A 9,460-nucleotide genomic window follows, 5' to 3' on the forward strand; every position below is an offset into this window, starting at 1 on the left:
CACAGCCTCCTTCATGTCATAACACTCACAAAAATGTGAAGATGCTGATATGGCACCTGAGGATATGAGGCTGCCTGCAGGTTAGTAGATATATGGGTCGGAGCTCGAGACAACTTCAAGATGCATGATACTCTGGAGCATCACGACTGCTACCTTTCTGAAAGAATCAATAGGCACATTGCAAAGGCTCAGAATGAATGATGGAATTTGGGCAAAGAAGTGGAGAAATAAATAAGTATGTGTTTGCATACACAGTATAAGATACTTTCATCCAAGGTAAAACTAAACATTTTGGGGCAGGGAAAGAGAAAATAAATAGCTGAAGGGATGATGTAGGAAGAACACTTGTTATGATCTTCTCTTCCATTTTGAATTTTGGTTGGTGAGAAATAAGACTTATCCTCATATGTAAACACAAAATTCACACTTTGACAGGTTGGTGGGTTATAAAGAGCAGAGGATATAACATTCTGTTTAATTATACTACAAACATGGGCTCTTTTGCTATTTTATGTTCTCTGATTGTATGGTTAAGCATAATGGCTTATTTTACACAATTTAAATCAGTTTTTTTAAAACAATTCATCAAACTGTATAGTATAATTTCTTATAATGTTTGTTATGCTCATATTTATATGTTAATCCTAATAATCAAAGCTGAACAACCTCAGAGATTCCACAAATTGGATCACAGTGTGGAAAAACCTTATCATCTAGAAAAAAAATTGACATCAACAGTTTTGTTCCAAAATATTTGGCAAAATTTTATGACCACACCAATACCAGAGAGCTCCTCCAGCTTCTCTAGGGAAAAAAGTTCAGGATGGAAGGCAGATTCAACTGTTAAATGTTAGGGTATAAATGATGCATCCAGAGAGGAAGAAGAAGTTATAGCCTAGAAGCAGGTCTCTGAGGAAATTGCAACATCATCCCATGTCTGGGGTCATCTTGTCCTCAGATCTCAAGGACATTTTTCTCACTGAGCTGAATTGAAGTCTAAGCTTCTCAAGGGGATTGAGCATAAAATCATAGAAACTAAAGATGATTTTATTCAATCTCTTCATTTTACAGCCACAAGAAAAAAGTGCTCAAGGAGGTTGAATGAATAGCCTGAACCAGTTGCAAGTCTAGACTAGAATGCAGGTCTCTGCATTAAATCTTACTTTATGAACTCACCATGGGACAGAGTAGATAGGAAGGGTGATGCCACAGGATGATTCAAATATCTATGATTCCAGGGTCTAATAATTCAGGACATTTGATCTACAAGTTTAAAAAATGGTCCTTAAGAAAAAGATTCTATTGTCAAATAAGTCTGATAATTGAATGAATTAACCAGAGGCAAACAGACTTTTGTGTTATGTTGGTAAGTAGGCTAGCTGGGTTTTACTGCAGGAATACTTAGTGCCTTTATATCTGAATTGATCTTTAAGGGAACATTTTAAAAATAATATGTTTCAAACTAATGTACTATAGAGCATCATTTTCATGGAACATCTATCATCATCTTACTTCCATGGAGAAATATTAGCTTATAAAGTTCAGAAAACTTCATCGTGATATTCAAGGTTTTTTTACAATAGGAATATAAACAACTTTTTAAATCTATACATATTTCAGACTCTTCATGAAATTCATGACTTCCTATATTGTTCACATTGCTCTCTCTTTCATCTCCACTGTGGAACTTCATAACACATCTTCATAGAATTATCTCTAATCCTTTCTGTTAGAGTTCACTTACATTTCCTTTTTGTCATTCACCAAGCCTTTCTTTAATTTAATAAACATTTGGAAAGTGCCTACTGTGTGCCAGGTACTCTTCTGGGAACTGAGGGTACAACTGTGAACAAAATAAAAATTACTGCCCCGTGGAGCTTACATTCTTCTGAGATGCAGAGGTGAGGAAAGAGAATTCTTTTTAATTAATAAGCATACCTATAACAACATTTATGTCTAATATAGTATTTTTATGATACCTTAGGGTGTTTACACATTTGTATCCACTTAAAGGACTTGTTGAGGTTTGTGCCATACTAGTCAGCTTGGGCTGTCATAATGAAATACCATAGAGAAGATGGCTTTAATAATAGAAAATTCTTTCTTATATTTCTGGAGGCCAGAAGTCCAAGATCATGGTGCAGGCAAGGTGGGTTTCACTGTGAGGCCTCCTCTCTGGGCTGGTGGCAGCCACTGTCTCCTGTGTGCCACTTCCTCACATGCTCCAGACAGGAGACAGCTCTCTTCTCTCTCCCTCTTTCTATGAAAACACCAGTTCAATCATGGGGCCCGACTCCAATGGCCTCATCGAAACCTAGTTACCTCCCAAAGGCCCTACCTCCAAATACCATCACGTTGTGTGTGTGTTGGGGGAGGGGGTGGGCTTCAACATACAAAGTGGGGAGGGGGACAAAAAACGCAGTCTACAGCTACAGTGCTTCTTAGTGGTTTTCACATCTTTCAGAGCTCAGCAGGCTCTCCCCATCTAACAGGCATTTAATAAATAGGACTGAATGAATGCTTCAGAAAGGACTGTCTTACAGCATTAGGAGCAGGCATTAGTAGGACTGCCCCAGGGAAAGAGGAGCAAGGTTGCCAGGGATTATCTGTGCATGTGGCTTTCTTATGAGGGGAGGGCAGAACATGGCAATCTTCATGGTAGGTTTGCCAAGCATCATGCGTGTTTCTCTTTCTTCCTTTATTGACTTCATAGTTGATTGTTTAGATGCTAGTCATATTTGACGCTTTGCAACTCCATGGACCCTAGCCTGCCAGGCTCCTCTGTCCACGGGATTTCCCAGGCAAGAATACTGGAGTGGGTTGCCATTTCCTTCTCCAAGGGATCTTCCAAACCCAAGGATCAGTCCCTGGTGTCCTGCATTGGAGGCAGATTCTTTATTGTCTGAGCCACCAGGGATGCCCTTTTCATTCAACTTTTGCAAATAAATTACAAAAATTTGCCAGTTAGAGCTGTTTTCCAAATTTAAATGACATCTTGTATTTTTATTTGCTAAATATACAACTTTACCTTGTGGGTATGTAAAAGTGATTGAAATCTTCATTTCTATATTACTTTTTCACATAAGAACACAAGTCTCAGTGAAAGCCAACAAAATCATTGTCTGCTTAGGCACTTGTATACACACCAACTTTAATGGAAAAGAAGCTGCCTCTCTCCTTCACATAGGAAAAATGGGTATTCTTTGGTTAAATGGGAAGAATACAGATAAATTTTATTACATAACTGGCATACCAACTAGCTGGCATATCAACTCAACAGAAGTTTCTTCCCCAACCCTTTAAGAATAGGAAGGACATCCTCTATAAACCTTGTAAATACAGTGTGGTCACTCTCTGTTTACTCAACCAGCAGCCATTAAGCATGTGAGGCAGGCCTGGCTCTCCTCAGGTGCCAAGAGTATAGAAATGAGTATAGCATCTGGGATAACCTACTGCTTGTTTGTTTTTCCACTTGATTATATATTCATTTACTTAGTTATAAAATATGTTTTTCAGACTTGACCCAAAAGTGCTTAAAATAACATTTGACATACAGTCAGTCAGTTCAGTCGCTCAGTTGTGTCCGACTCTTTGCGACCCCATGAATCGCAGCACGCCAGGCCTCCCTGTCCATCACCAACTCCCGGAGTTCACTCAGACTCATGTCCATCGAGTCGGTGATGCCTTCCAGCCATCTCATCCTCTGTCGTCCCCTTCTCCTCCTGCCCCCAATCCCTCCCAGCATCAGAGTCTTCCAATGAGTCAACACTTCACATGAGGTGGCCAAAGTACTGGAGTTTCAGCTTTAGCATCATTTCCTCCAAAGAAATCCCAGGGCTGATCTCCTTCAAAATGAACTGATTGGATCTCCTTACAGTCCAAGGGACTCTCAAGACTCTTCTCCAACACCACAGTTCAAAAGCATCAATTCTTCGGCGCTCAGCTTTCTTCACAGTCCAACTCTCACATCCATACATGACCACTGGAAAAACCATAGCCTTGACTAGACGGACCTTTGTTGGCAAAGTAATGTCTCTGCTTTTCAATATGCTATCTAGGGGTTGGTCATAACTTTTCTTCCAAGGAGTAAGCGTCTTTTAATTTCATGGCTGCAGTCACCATCTGCAGCGATTTTGGAGCCCCCAAAAATAAATTCTGACACTGTTTCCACTGTTTCCCCATCTATTTCCCATGAAGTGATGGGACCAGATGCCATGATCTTCGTTTTCTGAATGTTGAGCTTTAAGCCAACTTTTCACTCTCCTCTTTCACTTTCATCAAGAGGCTTTTTAGTTCCTCTTCACTTTCTACCATAAGGGTGGTATCATCTGCATATCTGAGGCTATTGATATTTCTCCCAGCAATCTTGATTCCAGCTTGAGCTTCTTCTAGCCCAGCGTTTCTCATGATGCTGAGTACTACACACCAAAAAATACATTCAAAAATAAGTGAAGAATATACAACTCTAATGTCTAATTAGACTGAAAATTTCTAAGAAAGAAAATAAGAATATGTGCTAGAAGAAATGGCAAGGGACTATATATACCTAGATATAATTATATATAATTTAAATCTTATGTGCATTATAAAAATCCACCCACAAAATTCAAAGGGAAATAAAAGGAGAAAACACATGCAATTTTTATAAAATACAAACAGTTAATATTCTTTGCAGATAAAAGACTTTCATAAAAACTAAGAAAAAGGTAAATATTCCCATTCAAATGATGTCAAAGGACATAAAGCATACATTAAGAGCTCAGAGTAACTTTCCTTCTTCTTTCCAGCTTTGTCTCAGACAAAAGTAATGTTATTTCAGAAAATAAAAATCCGCAAGAAATAGTAAAAGAAGGGATCATCATGAGAAAGGAAAAAGACCTCAAATAATTTAAGGGCAGAAAATATAGCCAGGCAACTGGAAGTGAAAAGAAGAAAACTTTCTAAGGAGCAGGAAAGGGGCAAGCTCTCTCACAAGAGGTCATAGTGTCAGGACCCTCCCAGGCACCTCTCTTAGGGCCGCTGCTGCTGCCATTAAATTTCCAAGTCATGAAGACGGATGTCATGGAAAGGCCCACATTTTAAATTTGAGAAAGTCAGTGGAGCAAAGTTGAACACTGGAACCAGGTAAACCTGAATTAGACTCCTGTGCCACAAAGCACCTCAGCTACACTGATGTTAAAAGCTATGTCACCTCTCTGGAGTCTCAGTTACCTCACCTGTAAGGTAAGGGACAGAGGAGCCTGTCTCACTGAGTCACTGCAAGTGCTGCAGAGTTGCTAAATGCCATTGATGAGAGGAATGATTCTCAAGCAACATCTGTCTCCCTCTTATGTCTGAGTTGATATGTTATCATAAACAATATGAGGCCAAACAGCAGATTAATTAAAATGGAATATTCGGTTAAACAAAAGTGCATGCTGTGTTTGAACACAGCAGTTCCCAAAGTGAAATATTATTCATGAAGGAAGTTTCTTGAAAAGGCCATCTTCAGCCAAATAAGTCAGAGAAATGATATGGACTCTTTCCCCACTTACAGATTTGCACCATATTAAAAAGATTTTCACCTATTAAATGTATTTCTGTGTCACATAGTAAAGCAACATGTTCAATTTTGCTTAATCTGGCAACTTCCAGTTCTCCAAATGCTTAATTATGAAATAAGAAGAGAGGCTTTTGTTTTGCTAACTCTTTAAAAAGTCTCATAAAACTAATTTTCAGTAGAATGTATTTTCAGAAAAGCCACACTTCACCGATTCAAGCTTTATACTTGTTAGAAAATATAGTTCTTTTTTCCTTTATGAAACATACACAATATTAGCATGATATTAACAAGTCTTATTTAATATTCATTCGTATCCTCAGTGTATACTTTTGAGGCATTCACTAAAGTCTGGAAATTGAGGATATAAGAGGCAGGTCCTGACCTCACAGAAATGAAAGACCAGTACAGTTAACAGCAACACTAGTGTTATGATGAAGATGTACAAAATCCAAGGAGGATGTTCAAAGGATGGAAGGCAAGTCCTCATTCTAAGACCACTAGAAAATTTCAAGATCATTTATTAAAAATAATGCATATTCTATCATTTTAAAAATTTGTTGTGTTCTTATATCAGGGCATATAAAAACACATTTCTTTAAAACTGATCTATTCAAAGTTCCAAGGCAATAAGGTAGGGGAAAAGATCAATTTGCATAATAGATTTGGACGGTTTTATTCTATTCTTTTGAAGCCAGCAAGAATTCCTTCAGACTGCTTCTTAACCATGCCCACCTCTCACCCATAATAAAGGAATGCAAAGGAGGAGAGGGGAGAGCTCTAATCTATCTCCTTTCAGAGGCATCATTCAAGTATTTATCTCTTTCTCAGAACTTGTGAGTTTTCATGATCCCTCAACCCATCAGCTAAGCTAAGCTTTTCAATGTAGGAAAGTGAGGATGTCGGATAAGGTATTGTGTCCTCTGGATAGAGAAGACGGAAAAACTGCAAGAAGTCTAGTGCAAATGTGTGCATTCAATTCTTTAGCCAATGAGTTATCACAAAACTTCATTTAGCTGATTATGAGTAAACATCCTATTCACCTAGCTGTCAAGACACTAATTTTCAGTGTTAGGGAGATATTCTTGAACTTATTCCATCTCTGACGTAGAAGAGGACCCTGAAACAGAAGTTGCATATCTTCAGAAACTTGGGAAATAAAAGATTTATTTGACATGGTCTTGGCTTCCTATTTGTACAAAGTTAAAATGAATTCCACATGCAAAAAAGAAAATAAAACTATCTCATGAGAATTGAGTTCAGGGAAGATTGTCAGAGAATGCAATGATGAACACACAGGGTATTTCACAACTTTAGTTAATGACCATTTGTTGTATCATATATAAATGGGGCTTTTCTAAATAATTAATTCAAAGTGTTCCATCAGTTTTGAGATGCTTCTCCATATAGACATGTCTGTTAATTAGATCAAGTTTTCCCTACTCTACATTCTTCCTATCATCTGTGTTACTTTTCCTTTGTAAGAAATTTCTCCTTTGCCACAGTCTACAAGGGAAAAATATAGATCTGACCAAACTGAAACAAACCTTTATGTGAAAGAAGCTGCGATAGTGAGAAAACAGCCAAAAAAATCTGAAGAGAAAATGAAAGAAAATACAGAGTAGGTCCCTGTTGGGAAGAAATGCTCTTAAGTGTTCATAGATTGATAAAAGGACCTGATTTATTATGAAACTAAATCCCCTATCCAAATTCTGACCTAATTTTCCTTCTATTTTATGCTAACCTATTGTTGCCTACAAAGATTTTATGTTTAAAAATAAGAAATCAATGTACTACAATAACAATTTAACAAAATTTTCAATGGAGGAACCAGAACATCCAACTACTACAAGGCTTTGGGGAGTCCAAAAACATCTATTAGGACTTCTCAAATTTTCTATTTGGGTATTTGAGAAAGACTCTGGTTTTTTAAGTTATTTTCTTAAATGTATGCTAAGTACAGAAAAGAGTGTGACTGATGTATGCTTGTTTACATGTTTGTGTGTGATATGTGTAGCCTGTGTGTAGTCTGAAAGGTAATAAAGCAAATACTATGCACACAGGACCTACTTTAAGAATAGAGCATTACCAGCCCTTCCGAAACGGTTCCTGATTTTATCCCACTCTCTATCCTCTCCAAGCTAACCACTGTGCTGAATGATCCACTAATCCCTTCCTTAGTTTTCTTTGTAGTTTTTTCATGTACATGTGTATACAGAATAAATACATTATTCAGATGTTTTAAGAGTTGCTCCCTCAGAAAAGGTCAATCTTGCCACTGTTAGAAAAGGTTCCTGGATAAGACAGGCAGGTCTGCATCTTTCCAAGGACCACAGTGTGACTTCAGTTTACTTGAAACATTACCAAAGCCCCATTTGGGAATGTCAGTGGTGGATGAAAAAGTAAAACCTTATAGAAGGGCTCTAGTGTGTTCCAGCAAGAGTATGTTTTGGGGATAGGATGAGAACAGGGTGTTTTCTTCTAAGCTATACAACATAGCCAATGTCCCACTCTCACAGGTAGCAGAGGAAAACGCTTCCATGGGGTAACCAAGTTATCTCAGCTGATTTGGGTGACAAAGTGTGGAAGGTAGAGCAGGAACAATTGGCTATCTTTGCTCTCAACTCTGGTTAGAGCTCAAAATCATCCTGGAATTCCCATTGCTTCTCCCTCTGTTGCATCTTCTTTTTCCTCTTTCCTGCTTTCCAATTAACTGGTATTTTCACTTGTTTGGGTGGAAACTACCTTCCAGTAAATTCATAAAGGTAGCCTGGGTGCAGAAAAGGCTGAAAATATATTCACAGTCAGTTCTCCTTCTTTGCAGTATTTATATTCTATGAAGTTGCCAAAAACACTGTTTTTGGGGTTATTCTTACGAACCTGTTCTCAGGTTTGTTTTTCTACCCATCAGTACCTTACAAAGGGATAGACACACAGATCAAAGGAACAAAACACCTCAATATACTAAAATGATTTTTGTCAAAGTTACAGAGGCAATTCATTGGAGAACAAAAAGTCTTTTCAACAAATGGTACTGAATAATGGGATGTCCTCTGCAAAAGAAATTAATCTTGACCAGAATCTCACATCTTGTGTGTATGTGTGTGTGTGTGTGAGTTAGTTGCTCAGAGTGTCTGACTCTTTGTGACCCCATGGACTGTAGACCACCAAGTTCCTCTGTCCATGTGGATTCTCAAGGCAAGAATACTGGAGTGGTTGCCATGCCCTTCTTCAGGGGATCTTCCCAACCCAGGGATCAAACCTGTGTCTTTTGTCTCCTGCATTGGGGTGGGTTCTTTACCACTAGCACCACCTGGGAATCGCATATCTCAAAATGCAAAATATAAAATTACAAAAAAAAAAAAAAAGGAAAAAAAGTCTCTGAGACCTTGAGGTAGGTGTTCTTTAAAATGACACCAAAAGCCCTACCCATAGGAAAAAACAAATTGAATTCATATATATTTAAAGCCTTTTGCTATTTTAATGGCACTGCTAGGAGACTGAAACCACAAGTCACAGAAATAGATATAATATTTACAAATCACATTCTGACAATGAACTCGTATCCAGAATGCATGTAGAATACTTTAAAACCTGTCATTTAGAAAACAATCTAATTTTTTAATGAGCAGAAGATTTACACAAAGGCCTCATAAAGGAAGGCTTGTATAGATGACAAATAAGCATATAAAAACTTTCTGCACATGATTACTCATTAAGAAATGTAAACTAAAACCACAGTGAATACCATTACACAACTATTAGAATAGCTAAAAACAAACAACAAAAATTGGCAATACCAAGGAGTCATCAAAAGTGTCAAGGTCATTAACAATAAGGAAAAACCAAGAGAAATATCACAGACCAGAGGATAGTAAAAAAACATGACACTCAAGGCAATGTGGGATCCTGGAGAGATTC

This window comes from Oryx dammah, unplaced genomic scaffold (genome assembly GCF_014754425.2).
Source record: "Oryx dammah isolate SB20612 unplaced genomic scaffold, SCBI_Odam_1.1 HiC_scaffold_9, whole genome shotgun sequence".
Classification (NCBI taxonomy): domain Eukaryota; kingdom Metazoa; phylum Chordata; class Mammalia; order Artiodactyla; family Bovidae; genus Oryx; species Oryx dammah.